Raw genomic sequence first — 18,159 nt, forward strand, 5'->3', positions numbered from 1 at the left:
CTCGCAGGCATGCCCGCAGGGACTAAACTCCCGGCAGCAAGAGTGTTTTTGACCTGCTGGACTGGCTAGGAACGTCTCTCTGAAGCTGTGGCAGAGCTGAGGATCTCCAGCTCTCCCAGGGAAGAGTGCAGTGTGTTGCGCTTCGCTCAGGAAACACAGGGGTGCGCTGAGGGACCTACGGGGCTGGGTGCTGCTCCACAGGCCCACTGGAGCCCGGCTCCCTGAGCGTTCCTGTAAGGAAACTGGTGCTAACGTGCTAGGAGTCCGGAAAGGCCTACCCTCGTGAAACTAAAGTAGCACAGCCCAAATGCCTCATGGAAGCTGCTGCCCACCAATCTTTCTGCACGGAAACCCAGGGCCGTAGTGAAAAGCCAGTGTTTGCGTTTCGGGTTCCCTTTAGCTCTAAAGCAGGGTCAGGCTTTCTTTGTGGAACTGTAGTTGAAAGTCAGCCTGCCGATGCAGGAGACACGGGTTCGTACCCCGATCCGGGAAGGTCCCACCCGCTGCCCTAGTGCCGCACCCGGGAGCCTTAGCCGCTGCACCTAAGCCTCAGGAGCCGGCGCTCCGCAACGGGAGAGGCCACAACCGTGAGAGGTGCGCGTACACCCAAATAAGGAAAGACACAGGGCAAGATGATATCCCACCCAGGAACCGGAGGCGCCCTGTTTCTGGGAGAAAAGTCAACTTCCTATCCGATCCCTGCACGAAATGACTAGAATCCTGGAAGCACAAGTGTTTGGGCACAAGCTTCCAGGCTGCCCGAGTGGAATGGTCAACACTGGGGAGAAAAAGGCCTGTGCCCTCAGGCCCCCATTTCGAGGTTGACGGGAAGCATCAGTACCTATTGTTTCGAAAAATTCAAAAGAGACACATGGTACTCAGGGGGCCCTTCCCTAAAGCAGCTTCTCCATACAGCGTGTTCTGCGTTGTAGGGCGTGGCCTAAAGGAAAGAATGCCGTGGGTCAGCCTAGGGGCCCGTGCACCTTCCAAAAGCCGGCTGTGTTCCACGAAGAACTGATCTTTAGTTGCAGTGGAACCCAACCCGAGTTTCTCCTTGAGGTAGGGTGACTGCAGGTGACAGGACCTAGAAGGACTGCTAAGCAGAGTGTCTCTCTCAGTATCGCTCTGACAGGGCAATGAGGCCGACCGGCATTGAATGCTGGAAGTGCTACAACCGTGTTACTGAATCCGTCTGTGACCGGAGGCAGTCTAGCTCTCCGACGCACGAGTTCAATATGTTGCCCTACACTCAGCTACGGAGGGGTGCAGCTAAGGATCTTCGCGACTGGATGAGGCTCACCAGGCCACTAGGAGCCTGCAGTGACTCAGCGTTCTTAGGCAGAATCGTGTGCGGACGCGAGGGTCCTAGGAGGCCTTTACAGCTTACTGCCTTTAAAGTAAAGCAGAGCTGCGACGTGGGTCTCATAGGAGCTGCCGCACGCCACCCCTTCTGCATGGCAGAGCAGGGCCACACGTCGAGGCGAGTGTTCATGCTGAGTTTCCCTTTCGCTATAAAGCAGGGCAGGGGAAGCTCCCAGCCAGGAAGTCGTAGTACCCTATTTCTTTGGAGGCAACTCAGTTTCTACTCAGTGCCACGCCTGCCCTGACTAGTAAGCCGGCAAACGCACTATTCCCCGGAAGCGTCAAGGGCTCACGCAGGGCGCTTTCCAGCGGGGAAAACAAGGCTTGTGACATCAGGCCCCCCATTCGAGGTTGACGCACTGCGTAAGGACCTGTTATGCTGCCGAAGTCAGAAGAGACACAAGCTACCCACTGACCCCTTCCCGAAATCAACTTTTGTAGGCAGGGTGTTCGGCTTGTAGGGAACTGCCTAAATTTTCGAAAGCCCCAGATCGGCCTAGGGGCCTGGGCATCTCCCAAAAGCCTGCTGTGTTCCACGAAGAACTGTGCGTCAGTTGCAGTGGAACCCAGCCTGACTTTTTCCTTGGGTAAGGTGACTGCAGGTTTGAGGTCCGAGAAGGAGCGCTAAGCAGAGTGTTTTTCGAGGTAGAGCTCAGGTAAGGCAAGGGGAGCCAACTTCCTTGTCATGTTGCGCTGGATACAACCTTGTTTCAGAAGCTCTTGGAGAGCTGAGGAAATCTGCCTCTCCCAAGGAAGAGGGCAGTGTGTTGCCCTACACTCGGCATAAACAGGCGTACACCTAAGGGCCTTCGGGGCTGGATGAGGCTCAAGCGGGCCCCAGGAGCCTGGCGGTACTCAGTGTTCTCGCACTGACTCGGGTGCTGACACGACGTTCTTAGGACTCCTTAAAGGGGTACTACCGAAAACTTAAAGCAGAACAGCAAGGAATGCCTCGGGAAGGGTGCTGCACGCCTTCCAATCGGCACGGCCCACCAGGGCGATTTTCGAGTCTCGTGGGGACACTGAGTTTCCCTTTCGCCCTAGAGCAGGGCAGGGAAGCTTCCTCGGGAACTGGAAGCAGCCTGCTTCTTTCGAGAAAGCTCATTTGCCTCTCGCAGGCATGCCCGCAGGGACTAAACTCCCGGCAGCAAGAGTGTTTTTGACCTGCTGGACTGGCTAGGAACGTCTCTCTGAAGCTGTGGCAGAGCTGAGGATCTCCAGCTCTCCCAGGGAAGAGTGCAGTGTGTTGCGCTTCGCTCAGGAAACACAGGGGTGCGCTGAGGGACCTACGGGGCTGGGTGCTGCTCCACAGGCCCACTGGAGCCCGGCTCCCTGAGTGTTCCTGTAAGGAAACTGGTGCTAACGTGCTAGGCGTCCGGAAAGGCCTACCCTCGTGAAACTGAAGTAGCACAGCCAAAATGCCTCATGGAAGCTGCTGCCCACCAATCTTTCTGCACGGAAACCCAGGGCCGTAGTGAAAAGCCAGTGTTTGCGTTTCGGGTTCCCTTTAGCTCTAAAGCAGGGTCAGGCTTTCTTTGTGGAACTGTAGTTGAAAGTCAGCCTGCCGATGCAGGAGACACGGGTTCGTACCCCGATCCGGGAAGGTCCCACCCGCTGCCCTAGTGCCGCACCCGGGAGCCTTAGCCGCTGCACCTAAGCCTCAGGAGCCGGCGCTCCGCAACGGGAGAGGCCACAACCGTGAGAGGTGCGCGTACACCCAAATAAGGAAAGACACAGGGCAAGATGATATCCCACCCAGGAACCGGAGGCGCCCTGTTTCTGGGAGAAAAGTCAACTTCCTATCCGAGCCCTGCACGAAATGACTAGAATCCTGGAAGCACAAGTGTTTGGGCACAAGCTTCCAGGCTGCCCGAGTGGAATGGTCAACACTGGGGAGAAAAAGGCCTGTGCCCTCAGGCCCCCATTTCGAGGTTGACGGGAAGCATCAGTACCTATTGTTTCGAAAAATTCAAAAGAGACACATGGTACTCAGGGGGCCCTTCCCTAAAGCAGCTTCTCCATACAGCGTGTTCTGCGTTGTAGGGCGTGGCCTAAAGGAAAGAATGCCGTGGGTCAGCCTAGGGGCCCGTGCACCTTCCAAAAGCCGGCTGTGTTCCACGAAGAACTGATCTTTAGTTGCAGTGGAACCCAACCCGAGTTTCTCCTTGAGGTAGGGTGACTGCAGGTGACAGGACCTAGAAGGACTGCTAAGCAGAGTGTCTCTCTCAGTATCGCTCTGACAGGGCAATGAGGCCGACCGGCATTGAATGCTGGAAGTGCTACAACCGTGTTACTGAATCCGTCTGTGACCGGAGGCAGTCTAGCTCTCCGACGCACGAGTTCAATATGTTGCCCTACACTCAGCTACGGAGGGGTGCAGCTAAGGATCTTCGCGACTGGATGAGGCTCACCAGGCCACTAGGAGCCTGCAGTGACTCAGCGTTCTTAGGCAGAATCGTGTGCGGACGCGAGGGTCCTAGGAGGCCTTTACAGCTTACTGCCTTTAAAGTAAAGCAGAGCTGCGACGTGGGTCTCATAGGAGCTGCCGCACGCCTCCCCTTCTGCATGGCAGAGCAGGGCCACCCGTCGAGGCGAGTGTTCATGCTGAGTTTCCCTTTCGCTATAAAGCAGGGCAGGGGAAGCTCCCAGCCAGGAAGTCGTAGTACCCTATTTCTTTGGAGGCAACTCAGTTTCTACTCAGTGCCACGCCTGCCCTGACTAGTAAGCCGGCAAACGCACTATTCCCCGGAAGCGTCAAGGGCTCACGCAGGGCGCTTTCCAGCGGGGAAAACAAGGCTTGTGACATCAGGCCCCCCATTCGAGGTTGACGCACTGCGTAAGGACCTGTTATGCTGCCGAAGTCAGAAGAGACACAAGCTACCCACTGACCCCTTCCCGAAATCAACTTTTGTAGGCAGGGTGTTCGGCTTGTAGGGAACTGCCTAAATTTTCGAAAGCCCCAGATCGGCCTAGGGGCCTGGGCATCTCCCAAAAGCCTGCTGTGTTCCACGAAGAACTGTGCGTCAGTTGCAGTGGAACCCAGCCTGACTTTTTCCTTGGGTAAGGTGACTGCAGGTTTGAGGTCCGAGAAGGAGCGCTAAGCAGAGTGTTTTCCGAGGTAGAGCTCAGGTAAGGCAAGGGGAGCCAACTTCCTTGTCATGTTGCGCTGGATACAACCTTGTTTCAGAAGCTCTTGGAGAGCTGAGGAAATCTGCCTCTCCCAAGGAAGAGGGCAGTGTGTTGCCCTACACTCGGCATAAACAGGCGTACACCTAAGGGCCTTCGGGGCTGGATGAGGCTCAAGCGGGCCCCAGGAGCCTGGCGGTACTCAGTGTTCTTGCACTGACTCGGGTGCTGACACGACGTTCTTAGGACTCCTTAAAGGGGTACTACCGAAAACTTAAAGCAGAACAGCAAGGAATGCCTCGGGAAGGGTGCTGCACGCCTTCCAATCGGCACGGCCCACCAGGGCGATTTTCGAGTCTCGTGGGGACACTGAGTTTCCCTTTCGCCCTAGAGCAGGGCAGGGAAGCTTCCTCAGGAACTGGAAGCAGCCTGCTTCTTTCGAGAAAGCTCATTTGCCTCTCGCAGGCATGCCCGCAGGGACTAAACTCCCGGCAGCAAGAGTGTTTTTGACCTGCTGGACTGGCTAGGAACGTCTCTCTGAAGCTGTGGCAGAGCTGAGGATCTCCAGCTCTCCCAGGGAAGAGTGCAGTGTGTTGCGCTTCGCTCAGGAAACACAGGGGTGCGCTGAAGGACCTACGGGGCTGGGTGCTGCTCCACAGGCCCACTGGAGCCCGGCTCCCTGAGCGTTCCTGTAAGGAAACTGGTGCTAACGTGCTAGGAGTCCGGAAAGGCCTACCCTCGTGAAACTAAAGTAGCACAGCCCAAATGCCTCATGGAAGCTGCTGCCCACCAATCTTTCTGCACGGAAACCCAGGGCCGTAGTGAAAAGCCAGTGTTTGCGTTTCGGGTTCCCTTTAGCTCTAAAGCAGGGTCAGGCTTTCTTTGTGGAACTGTAGTTGAAAGTCAGCCTGCCGATGCAGGAGACACGGGTTCGTACCCCGATCCGGGAAGGTCCCACCCGCTGCCCTAGTGCCGCACCCGGGAGCCTTAGCCGCTGCACCTAAGCCTCAGGAGCCGGCGCTCCGCAACGGGAGAGGCCACAACCGTGAGAGGTGCGCGTACACCCAAATAAGGAAAGACACAGGGCAAGATGATATCCCACCCAGGAACCGGAGGCGCCCTGTTTCTGGGAGAAAAGTCAACTTCCTATCCGATCCCTGCACGAAATGACTAGAATCCTGGAAGCACAAGTGTTTGGGCACAAGCTTCCAGGCTGCCCGAGTGGAATGGTCAACACTGGGGAGAAAAAGGCCTGTGCCCTCAGGCCCCCATTTCGAGGTTGACGGGAAGCATCAGTACCTATTGTTTCGAAAAATTCAAAAGAGACACATGGTACTCAGGGGGCCCTTCCCTAAAGCAGCTTCTCCATACAGCGTGTTCTGCGTTGTAGGGCGTGGCCTAAAGGAAAGAATGCCGTGGGTCAGCCTAGGGGCCCGTGCACCTTCCAAAAGCCGGCTGTGTTCCACGAAGAACTGATCTTTAGTTGCAGTGGAACCCAACCCGAGTTTCTCCTTGAGGTAGGGTGACTGCAGGTGACAGGACCTAGAAGGACTGCTAAGCAGAGTGTCTCTCTCAGTATCGCTCTGACAGGGCAATGAGGCCGACCGGCATTGAATGCTGGAAGTGCTACAACCGTGTTACTGAATCCGTCTGTGACCGGAGGCAGTCTAGCTCTCCGACGCACGAGTTCAATATGTTGCCCTACACTCAGCTACGGAGGGGTGCAGCTAAGGATCTTCGCGACTGGATGAGGCTCACCAGGCCACTAGGAGCCTGCAGTGACTCAGCGTTCTTAGGCAGAATCGTGTGCGGACGCGAGGGTCCTAGGAGGCCTTTACAGCTTACTGCCTTTAAAGTAAAGCAGAGCTGCGACGTGGGTCTCATAGGAGCTGCCGCACGCCACCCCTTCTGCATGGCAGAGCAGGGCCACACGTCGAGGCGAGTGTTCATGCTGAGTTTCCCTTTCGCTATAAAGCAGGGCAGGGGAAGCTCCCAGCCAGGAAGTCGTAGTACCCTATTTCTTTGGAGGCAACTCAGTTTCTACTCAGTGCCACGCCTGCCCTGACTAGTAAGCCGGCAAACGCACTATTCCCCGGAAGCGTCAAGGGCTCACGCAGGGCGCTTTCCAGCGGGGAAAACAAGGCTTGTGACATCAGGCCCCCCATTCGAGGTTGACGCACTGCGTAAGGACCTGTTATGCTGCCGAAGTCAGAAGAGACACAAGCTACCCACTGACCCCTTCCCGAAATCAACTTTTGTAGGCAGGGTGTTCGGCTTGTAGGGAACTGCCTAAATTTTCGAAAGCCCCAGATCGGCCTAGGGGCCTGGGCATCTCCCAAAAGCCTGCTGTGTTCCACGAAGAACTGTGCGTCAGTTGCAGTGGAACCCAGCCTGACTTTTTCCTTGGGTAAGGTGACTGCAGGTTTGAGGTCCGAGAAGGAGCGCTAAGCAGAGTGTTTTTCGAGGTAGAGCTCAGGTAAGGCAAGGGGAGCCAACTTCCTTGTCATGTTGCGCTGGATACAACCTTGTTTCAGAAGCTCTTGGAGAGCTGAGGAAATCTGCCTCTCCCAAGGAAGAGGGCAGTGTGTTGCCCTACACTCGGCATAAACAGGCGTACACCTAAGGGCCTTCGGGGCTGGATGAGGCTCAAGCGGGCCCCAGGAGCCTGGCGGTACTCAGTGTTCTCGCACTGACTCGGGTGCTGACACGACGTTCTTAGGACTCCTTAAAGGGGTACTACCGAAAACTTAAAGCAGAACAGCAAGGAATGCCTCGGGAAGGGTGCTGCACGCCTTCCAATCGGCACGGCCCACCAGGGCGATTTTCGAGTCTCGTGGGGACACTGAGTTTCCCTTTCGCCCTAGAGCAGGGCAGGGAAGCTTCCTCGGGAACTGGAAGCAGCCTGCTTCTTTCGAGAAAGCTCATTTGCCTCTCGCAGGCATGCCCGCAGGGACTAAACTCCCGGCAGCAAGAGTGTTTTTGACCTGCTGGACTGGCTAGGAACGTCTCTCTGAAGCTGTGGCAGAGCTGAGGATCTCCAGCTCTCCCAGGGAAGAGTGCAGTGTGTTGCGCTTCGCTCAGGAAACACAGGGGTGCGCTGAGGGACCTACGGGGCTGGGTGCTGCTCCACAGGCCCACTGGAGCCCGGCTCCCTGAGTGTTCCTGTAAGGAAACTGGTGCTAACGTGCTAGGCGTCCGGAAAGGCCTACCCTCGTGAAACTGAAGTAGCACAGCCAAAATGCCTCATGGAAGCTGCTGCCCACCAATCTTTCTGCACGGAAACCCAGGGCCGTAGTGAAAAGCCAGTGTTTGCGTTTCGGGTTCCCTTTAGCTCTAAAGCAGGGTCAGGCTTTCTTTGTGGAACTGTAGTTGAAAGTCAGCCTGCCGATGCAGGAGACACGGGTTCGTACCCCGATCCGGGAAGGTCCCACCCGCTGCCCTAGTGCCGCACCCGGGAGCCTTAGCCGCTGCACCTAAGCCTCAGGAGCCGGCGCTCCGCAACGGGAGAGGCCACAACCGTGAGAGGTGCGCGTACACCCAAATAAGGAAAGACACAGGGCAAGATGATATCCCACCCAGGAACCGGAGGCGCCCTGTTTCTGGGAGAAAAGTCAACTTCCTATCCGAGCCCTGCACGAAATGACTAGAATCCTGGAAGCACAAGTGTTTGGGCACAAGCTTCCAGGCTGCCCGAGTGGAATGGTCAACACTGGGGAGAAAAAGGCCTGTGCCCTCAGGCCCCCATTTCGAGGTTGACGGGAAGCATCAGTACCTATTGTTTCGAAAAATTCAAAAGAGACACATGGTACTCAGGGGGCCCTTCCCTAAAGCAGCTTCTCCATACAGCGTGTTCTGCGTTGTAGGGCGTGGCCTAAAGGAAAGAATGCCGTGGGTCAGCCTAGGGGCCCGTGCACCTTCCAAAAGCCGGCTGTGTTCCACGAAGAACTGATCTTTAGTTGCAGTGGAACCCAACCCGAGTTTCTCCTTGAGGTAGGGTGACTGCAGGTGACAGGACCTAGAAGGACTGCTAAGCAGAGTGTCTCTCTCAGTATCGCTCTGACAGGGCAATGAGGCCGACCGGCATTGAATGCTGGAAGTGCTACAACCGTGTTACTGAATCCGTCTGTGACCGGAGGCAGTCTAGCTCTCCGACGCACGAGTTCAATATGTTGCCCTACACTCAGCTACGGAGGGGTGCAGCTAAGGATCTTCGCGACTGGATGAGGCTCACCAGGCCACTAGGAGCCTGCAGTGACTCAGCGTTCTTAGGCAGAATCGTGTGCGGACGCGAGGGTCCTAGGAGGCCTTTACAGCTTACTGCCTTTAAAGTAAAGCAGAGCTGCGACGTGGGTCTCATAGGAGCTGCCGCACGCCTCCCCTTCTGCATGGCAGAGCAGGGCCACCCGTCGAGGCGAGTGTTCATGCTGAGTTTCCCTTTCGCTATAAAGCAGGGCAGGGGAAGCTCCCAGCCAGGAAGTCGTAGTACCCTATTTCTTTGGAGGCAACTCAGTTTCTACTCAGTGCCACGCCTGCCCTGACTAGTAAGCCGGCAAACGCACTATTCCCCGGAAGCGTCAAGGGCTCACGCAGGGCGCTTTCCAGCGGGGAAAACAAGGCTTGTGACATCAGGCCCCCCATTCGAGGTTGACGCACTGCGTAAGGACCTGTTATGCTGCCGAAGTCAGAAGAGACACAAGCTACCCACTGACCCCTTCCCGAAATCAACTTTTGTAGGCAGGGTGTTCGGCTTGTAGGGAACTGCCTAAATTTTCGAAAGCCCCAGATCGGCCTAGGGGCCTGGGCATCTCCCAAAAGCCTGCTGTGTTCCACGAAGAACTGTGCGTCAGTTGCAGTGGAACCCAGCCTGACTTTTTCCTTGGGTAAGGTGACTGCAGGTTTGAGGTCCGAGAAGGAGCGCTAAGCAGAGTGTTTTCCGAGGTAGAGCTCAGGTAAGGCAAGGGGAGCCAACTTCCTTGTCATGTTGCGCTGGATACAACCTTGTTTCAGAAGCTCTTGGAGAGCTGAGGAAATCTGCCTCTCCCAAGGAAGAGGGCAGTGTGTTGCCCTACACTCGGCATAAACAGGCGTACACCTAAGGGCCTTCGGGGCTGGATGAGGCTCAAGCGGGCCCCAGGAGCCTGGCGGTACTCAGTGTTCTTGCACTGACTCGGGTGCTGACACGACGTTCTTAGGACTCCTTAAAGGGGTACTACCGAAAACTTAAAGCAGAACAGCAAGGAATGCCTCGGGAAGGGTGCTGCACGCCTTCCAAACGGCACGGCCCACCAGGGCGATTTTCGAGTCTCGTGGGGACACTGAGTTTCCCTTTCGCCCTAGAGCAGGGCAGGGAAGCTTCCTCAGGAACTGGAAGCAGCCTGCTTCTTTCGAGAAAGCTCATTTGCCTCTCGCAGGCATGCCCGCAGGGACTAAACTCCCGGCAGCAAGAGTGTTTTTGACCTGCTGGACTGGCTAGGAACGTCTCTCTGAAGCTGTGGCAGAGCTGAGGATCTCCAGCTCTCCCAGGGAAGAGTGCAGTGTGTTGCGCTTCGCTCAGGAAACACAGGGGTGCGCTGAAGGACCTACGGGGCTGGGTGCTGCTCCACAGGCCCACTGGAGCCCGGCTCCCTTAGCGTTCCTGTAAGGAAACTGGTGCTAACGTGCTAGGAGTCCGGAAAGGCCTACCCTCGTGAAACTAAAGTAGCACAGCCCAAATGCCTCATGGAAGCTGCTGCCCACCAATCTTTCTGCACGGAAACCCAGGGCCGTAGTGAAAAGCCAGTGCTTGCGTTTCGGGTTCCCTTTAGCTCTAAAGCAGGGTCAGGCTTTCTTTGTGGAACTGTAGTTGAAAGTCAGCCTGCCGATGCAGGAGACACGGGTTCGTACCCCGATCCGGGAAGGTCCCACCCGCTGCCCTAGTGCCGCACCCGGGAGCCTTAGCCGCTGCACCTAAGCCTCAGGAGCCGGCGCTCCGCAACGGGAGAGGCCACAACCGTGAGAGGTGCGCGTACACCCAAATAAGGAAAGACACAGGGCAAGATGATATCCCACCCAGGAACCGGAGGCGCCCTGTTTCTGGGAGAAAAGTCAACTTCCTATCCGAGCCCTGCACGAAATGACTAGAATCCTGGAAGCACAAGTGTTTGGGCACAAGCTTCCAGGCTGCCCGAGTGGAATGGTCAACACTGGGGAGAAAAAGGCCTGTGCCCTCAGGCCCCCATTTCGAGGTTGACGGGAAGCATCAGTACCTATTGTTTCGACAAATTCAAAAGAGACACATGGTACTCAGGGGGCCCTTCCCTAAATCAGCTTCTCCATACAGCGTGTTCTGCGTTGTAGGGCGTGGCCTAAAGGAAAGAATGCCGTGGGTCAGCCTAGGGGCCCGTGCACCTTCCAAAAGCCGGCTGTGTTCCACGAAGAACTGATCTTTAGTTGCAGTGGAACCCAACCCGAGTTTCTCCTTGAGGTAGGGTGACTGCAGGTGACAGGACCTAGAAGGACTGCTAAGCAGAGTGTCTCTCTCAGTATCGCTCTGACAGGGCAATGAGGCCGACCGGCATTGAATGCTGGAAGTGCTACAACCGTGTTACTGAATCCGTCTGTGACCGGAGGCAGTCTAGCTCTCCGACGCACGAGTTCAATATGTTGCCCTACACTCAGCTACGGAGGGGTGCAGCTAAGGATCTTCGCGACTGGATGAGGCTCACCAGGCCACTAGGAGCCTGCAGTGACTCAGCGTTCTTAGGCAGAATCGTGTGCGGACGCGAGGGTCCTAGGAGGCCTTTACAGCTTACTGCCTTTAAAGTAAAGCAGAGCTGCGACGTGGGTCTCATAGGAGCTGCCGCACGCCTCCCCTTCTGCATGGCAGAGCAGGGCCACACGTCGAGGCGAGTGTTCATGCTGAGTTTCCCTTTCGCTATAAAGCAGGGCAGGGGAAGCTCCCAGCCAGGAAGTCGTAGTACCCTATTTCTTTGGAGGCAACTCAGTTTCTACTCAGTGCCACGCCTGCCCTGACTAGTAAGCCGGCAAACGCACTATTCCCCGGAAGCGTCAAGGGCTCACGCAGGGCGCTTTCCAGCGGGGAAAACAAGGCTTGTGACATCAGGCCCCCCATTCGAGGTTGACGCACTGCGTAAGGACCTGTTATGCTGCCGAAGTCAGAAGAGACACAAGCTACCCACTGACCCCTTCCCGAAATCAACTTTTGTAGGCAGGGTGTTCGGCTTGTAGGGAACTGCCTAAATTTTCGAAAGCCCCAGATCGGCCTAGGGGCCTGGGCATCTCCCAAAAGCCTGCTGTGTTCCACGAAGAACTGTGCGTCAGTTGCAGTGGAACCCAGCCTGACTTTTTCCTTGGGTAAGGTGACTGCAGGTTTGAGGTCCGAGAAGGAGCGCTAAGCAGAGTGTTTTTCGAGGTAGAGCTCAGGTAAGGCAAGGGGAGCCAACTTGCTTGTCATGTTGCGCTGGATACAACCTTGTTTCAGAAGCTCTTGGAGAGCTGAGGAAATCTGCCTCTCCCAAGGAAGAGGGCAGTGTGTTGCCCTACACTCGGCATAAACAGGCGTACACCTAAGGGCCTTCGGGGCTGGATGAGGCTCAAGCGGGCCCCAGGAGCCTGGCGGTACTCAGTGTTCTTGCACTGACTCGGGTGCTGACACGACGTTCTTAGGACTCCTTAAAGGGGTACTACCGAAAACTTAAAGCAGAACAGCAAGGAATGCCTCGGGAAGGGTGCTGCACGCCTTCCAATCGGCACGGCCCACCAGGGCGATTTTCGAGTCTCGTGGGGACACTGAGTTTCCCTTTCGCCCTAGAGCAGGGCAGGGAAGCTTCCTCAGGAACTGGAAGCAGCCTGCTTCTTTCGAGAAAGCTCATTTGCCTCTCGCAGGCATGCCCGCAGGGACTAAACTCCCGGCAGCAAGAGTGTTTTTGACCTGCTGGACTGGCTAGGAACGTCTCTCTGAAGCTGTGGCAGAGCTGAGGATCTCCAGCTCTCCCAGGGAAGAGTGCAGTGTGTTGCGCTTCGCTCAGGAAACACAGGGGTGCGCTGAAGGACCTACGGGGCTGGGTGCTGCTCCACAGGCCCACTGGAGCCCGGCTCCCTGAGTGTTCCTGTAAGGAAACTGGTGCTAACGTGCTAGGAGTCCGGAAAGGCCTACCCTCGTGAAACTAAAGTAGCACAGCCCAAATGCCTCATGGAAGCTGCTGCCCACCAATCTTTCTGCACGGAAACCCAGGGCCGTAGTGAAAAGCCAGTGTTTGCGTTTCGGGTTCCCTTTAGCTCTAAAGCAGGGTCAGGCTTTCTTTGTGGAACTGTAGTTGAAAGTCAGCCTGCCGATGCAGGAGACACGGGTTCGTACCCCGATCCGGGAAGGTCCCACCCGCTGCCCTAGTGCCGCACCCGGGAGCCTTAGCCGCTGCACCTAAGCCTCAGGAGCCGGCGCTCCGCAACGGGAGAGGCCACAACCGTGAGAGGTGCGCGTACACCCAAATAAGGAAAGACACAGGGCAAGATGATATCCCACCCAGGAACCGGAGGCGCCCTGTTTCTGGGAGAAAAGTCAACTTCCTATCCGAGCCCTGCACGAAATGACTAGAATCCTGGAAGCACAAGTGTTTGGGCACAAGCTTCCAGGCTGCCCGAGTGGAATGGTCAACACTGGGGAGAAAAAGGCCTGTGCCCTCAGGCCCCCATTTCGAGGTTGACGGGAAGCATCAGTACCTATTGTTTCGAAAAATTCAAAAGAGACACATGGTACTCAGGGGGCCCTTCCCTAAAGCAGCTTCTCCATACAGCGTGTTCTGCGTTGTAGGGCGTGGCCTAAAGGAAAGAATGCCGTGGGTCAGCCTAGGGGCCCGTGCACCTTCCAAAAGCCGGCTGTGTTCCACGAAGAACTGATCTTTAGTTGCAGTGGAACCCAACCCGAGTTTCTCCTTGAGGTAGGGTGACTGCAGGTGACAGGACCTAGAAGGACTGCTAAGCAGAGTGTCTCTCTCAGTATCGCTCTGACAGGGCAATGAGGCCGACCGGCATTGAATGCTGGAAGTGCTACAACCGTGTTACTGAATCCGTCTGTGACCGGAGGCAGTCTAGCTCTCCGACGCACGAGTTCAATATGTTGCCCTACACTCAGCTACGGAGGGGTGCAGCTAAGGATCTTCGCGACTGGATGAGGCTCACCAGGCCACTAGGAGCCTGCAGTGACTCAGCGTTCTTAGGCAGAATCGTGTGCGGACGCGAGGGTCCTAGGAGGCCTTTACAGCTTACTGCCTTTAAAGTAAAGCAGAGCTGCGACGTGGGTCTCATAGGAGCTGCCGCACGCCTCCCCTTCTGCATGGCAGAGCAGGGCCACACGTCGAGGCGAGTGTTCATGCTGAGTTTCCCTTTCGCTATAAAGCAGGGCAGGGGAAGCTCCCAGCCAGGAAGTCGTAGTACCCTATTTCTTTGGAGGCAACTCAGTTTCTACTCAGTGCCACGCCTGCCCTGACTAGTAAGCCGGCAAACGCACTATTCCCCGGAAGCGTCAAGGGCTCACGCAGGGCGCTTTCCAGCGGGGAAAACAAGGCTTGTGACATCAGGCCCCCCATTCGAGGTTGACGCACTGCGTAAGGACCTGTTATGCTGCCGAAGTCAGAAGAGACACAAGCTACCCACTGACCCCTTCCCGAAATCAACTTTTGTAGGCAGGGTGTTCGGCTTGTAGGGAACTGCCTAAATTTTCGAAAGCCCCAGATCGGCCTAGGGGCCTGGGCATCTCCCAAAAGCCTGCTGTGTTCCACGAAGAACTGTGCGTCAGTTGCAGTGGAACCCAGCCTGACTTTTTCCTTGGGTAAGGTGACTGCAGGTTTGAGGTCCGAGCAGGAGCGCTAAGCAGAGTGTTTTTCGAGGTAGAGCTCAGGTAAGGCAAGGGGAGCCAACTTGCTTGTCATGTTGCGCTGGATACAACCTTGTTTCAGAAGCTCTTGGAGAGCTGAGGAAATCTGCCTCTCCCAAGGAAGAGGGCAGTGTGTTGCCCTACACTCGGCATAAACAGGCGTACACCTAAGGGCCTTCGGGGCTGGATGAGGCTCAAGCGGGCCCCAGGAGCCTGGCGGTACTCAGTGTTCTTGCACTGACTCGGGTGCTGACACGACGTTCTTAGGACTCCTTAAAGGGGTACTACCGAAAACTTAAAGCAGAACAGCAAGGAATGCCTCGGGAAGGGTGCTGCACGCCTTCCAATCGGCACGGCCCACCAGGGCGATTTTCGAGTCTCGTGGGGACACTGAGTTTCCCTTTCGCCCTAGAGCAGGGCAGGGAAGCTTCCTCAGGAACTGGAAGCAGCCTGCTTCTTTCGAGAAAGCTCATTTGCCTCTCGCAGGCATGCCCGCAGGGACTAAACTCCCGGCAGCAAGAGTGTTTTTGACCTGCTGGACTGGCTAGGAACGTCTCTCTGAAGCTGTGGCAGAGCTGAGGATCTCCAGCTCTCCCAGGGAAGAGTGCAGTGTGTTGCGCTTCGCTCAGGAAACACAGGGGTGCGCTGAAGGACCTACGGGGCTGGGTGCTGCTCCACAGGCCCACTGGAGCCCGGCTCCCTGAGTGTTCCTGTAAGGAAACTGGTGCTAACGTGCTAGGAGTCCGGAAAGGCCTACCCTCGTGAAACTAAAGTAGCACAGCCCAAATGCCTCATGGAAGCTGCTGCCCACCAATCTTTCTGCACGGAAACCCAGGGCCGTAGTGAAAAGCCAGTGTTTGCGTTTCGGGTTCCCTTTAGCTCTAAAGCAGGGTCAGGCTTTCTTTGTGGAACTGTAGTTGAAAGTCAGCCTGCCGATGCAGGAGACACGGGTTCGTACCCCGATCCGGGAAGGTCCCACCCGCTGCCCTAGTGCCGCACCCGGGAGCCTTAGCCGCTGCACCTAAGCCTCAGGAGCCGGCGCTCCGCAACGGGAGAGGCCACAACCGTGAGAGGTGCGCGTACACCCAAATAAGGAAAGACACAGGGCAAGATGATATCCCACCCAGGAACCGGAGGCGCCCTGTTTCTGGGAGAAAAGTCAACTTCCTATCCGAGCCCTGCACGAAATGACTAGAATCCTGGAAGCACAAGTGTTTGGGCACAAGCTTCCAGGCTGCCCGAGTGGAATGGTCAACACTGGGGAGAAAAAGGCCTGTGCCCTCAGGCCCCCATTTCGAGGTTGACGGGAAGCATCAGTACCTATTGTTTCGAAAAATTCAAAAGAGACACATGGTACTCAGGGGGCCCTTCCCTAAAGCAGCTTCTCCATACAGCGTGTTCTGCGTTGTAGGGCGTGGCCTAAAGGAAAGAATGCCGTGGGTCAGCCTAGGGGCCCGTGCACCTTCCAAAAGCCGGCTGTGTTCCACGAAGAACTGATCTTTAGTTGCAGTGGAACCCAACCCGAGTTTCTCCTTGAGGTAGGGTGACTGCAGGTGACAGGACCTAGAAGGACTGCTAAGCAGAGTGTCTCTCTCAGTATCGCTCTGACAGGGCAATGAGGCCGACCGGCATTGAATGCTGGAAGTGCTACAACCGTGTTACTGAATCCGTCTGTGACCGGAGGCAGTCTAGCTCTCCGACGCACGAGTTCAATATGTTGCCCTACACTCAGCTACGGAGGGGTGCAGCTAAGGATCTTCGCGACTGGATGAGGCTCACCAGGCCACTAGGAGCCTGCAGTGACTCAGCGTTCTTAGGCAGAATCGTGTGCGGACGCGAGGGTCCTAGGAGGCCTTTACAGCTTACTGCCTTTAAAGTAAAGCAGAGCTGCGACGTGGGTCTCATAGGAGCTGCCGCACGCCTCCCCTTCTGCATGGCAGAGCAGGGCCACACGTCGAGGCGAGTGTTCATGCTGAGTTTCCCTTTCGCTATAAAGCAGGGCAGGGGAAGCTCCCAGCCAGGAAGTCGTAGTACCCTATTTCTTTGGAGGCAACTCAGTTTCTACTCAGTGCCACGCCTGCCCTGACTAGTAAGCCGGCAAACGCACTATTCCCCGGAAGCGTCAAGGGCTCACGCAGGGCGCTTTCCAGCGGGGAAAACAAGGCTTGTGACATCAGGCCCCCCATTCGAGGTTGACGCACTGCGTAAGGACCTGTTATGCTGCCGAAGTCAGAAGAGACACAAGCTACCCACTGACCCCTTCCCGAAATCAACTTTTGTAGGCAGGGTGTTCGGCTTGTAGGGAACTGCCTAAATTTTCGAAAGCCCCAGATCGGCCTAGGGGCCTGGGCATCTCCCAAAAGCCTGCTGTGTTCCACGAAGAACTGTGCGTCAGTTGCAGTGGAACCCAGCCTGACTTTTTCCTTGGGTAAGGTGACTGCAGGTTTGAGGTCCGAGAAGGAGCGCTAAGCAGAGTGTTTTTCGAGGTAGAGCTCAGGTAAGGCAAGGGGAGCCAACTTGCTTGTCATGTTGCGCTGGATACAACCTTGTTTCAGAAGCTCTTGGAGAGCTGAGGAAATCTGCCTCTCCCAAGGAAGAGGGCAGTGTGTTGCCCTACACTCGGCATAAACAGGCGTACACCTAAGGGCCTTCGGGGCTGGATGAGGCTCAAGCGGGCCCCAGGAGCCTGGCGGTACTCAGTGTTCTTGCACTGACTCGGGTGCTGACACGACGTTCTTAGGACTCCTTAAAGGGGTACTACCGAAAACTTAAAGCAGAACAGCAAGGAATGCCTCGGGAAGGGTGCTGCACGCCTTCCAATCGGCACGGCCCACCAGGGCGATTTTCGAGTCTCGTGGGGACACTGAGTTTCCCTTTCGCCCTAGAGCAGGGCAGGGAAGCTTCCTCAGGAACTGGAAGCAGCCTGCTTCTTTCGAGAAAGCTCATTTGCCTCTCGCAGGCATGCCCGCAGGGACTAAACTCCCGGCAGCAAGAGTGTTTTTGACCTGCTGGACTGGCTAGGAACGTCTCTCTGAAGCTGTGGCAGAGCTGAGGATCTCCAGCTCTCCCAGGGAAGAGTGCAGTGTGTTGCGCTTCGCTTAGGAAACACAGGGGTGCGCTGAAGGACCTACGGGGCTGGGTGCTGCTCCACAGGCCCACTGGAGCCCGGCTCCCTGAGTGTTCCTGTAAGGAAACTGGTGCTAACGTGCTAGGAGTCCGGAAAGGCCTACCCTCGTGAAACTAAAGTAGCACAGCCCAAATGCCTCATGGAAGCTGCTGCCCACCAATCTTTCTGCACGGAAACCCAGGGCCGTAGTGAAAAGCCAGTGTTTGCGTTTCGGGTTCCCTTTAGCTCTAAAGCAGGGTCAGGCTTTCTTTGTGGAACTGTAGTTGAAAGTCAGCCTGCCGATGCAGGAGACACGGGTTCGTACCCCGATCCGGGAAGGTCCCACCCGCTGCCCTAGTGCCGCACCCGGGAGCCTTAGCCGCTGCACCTAAGCCTCAGGAGCCGGCGCTCCGCAACGGGAGAGGCCACAACCGTGAGAGGTGCGCGTACACCCAAATAAGGAAAGACACAGGGCAAGATGATATCCCACCCAGGAACCGGAGGCGCCCTGTTTCTGGGAGAAAAGTCAACTTCCTATCCGAGCCCTGCACGAAATGACTAGAATCCTGGAAGCACAAGTGTTTGGGCACAAGCTTCCAGGCTGCCCGAGTGGAATGGTCAACACTGGGGAGAAAAAGGCCTGTGCCCTCAGGCCCCCATTTCGAGGTTGACGGGAAGCATCAGTACCTATTGT

This window comes from Mesoplodon mirus (genome assembly GCF_964341445.2).
Source record: "Mesoplodon mirus genome assembly, chromosome: 17".
Classification (NCBI taxonomy): Eukaryota; Metazoa; Chordata; class Mammalia; order Artiodactyla; family Ziphiidae; genus Mesoplodon; species Mesoplodon mirus.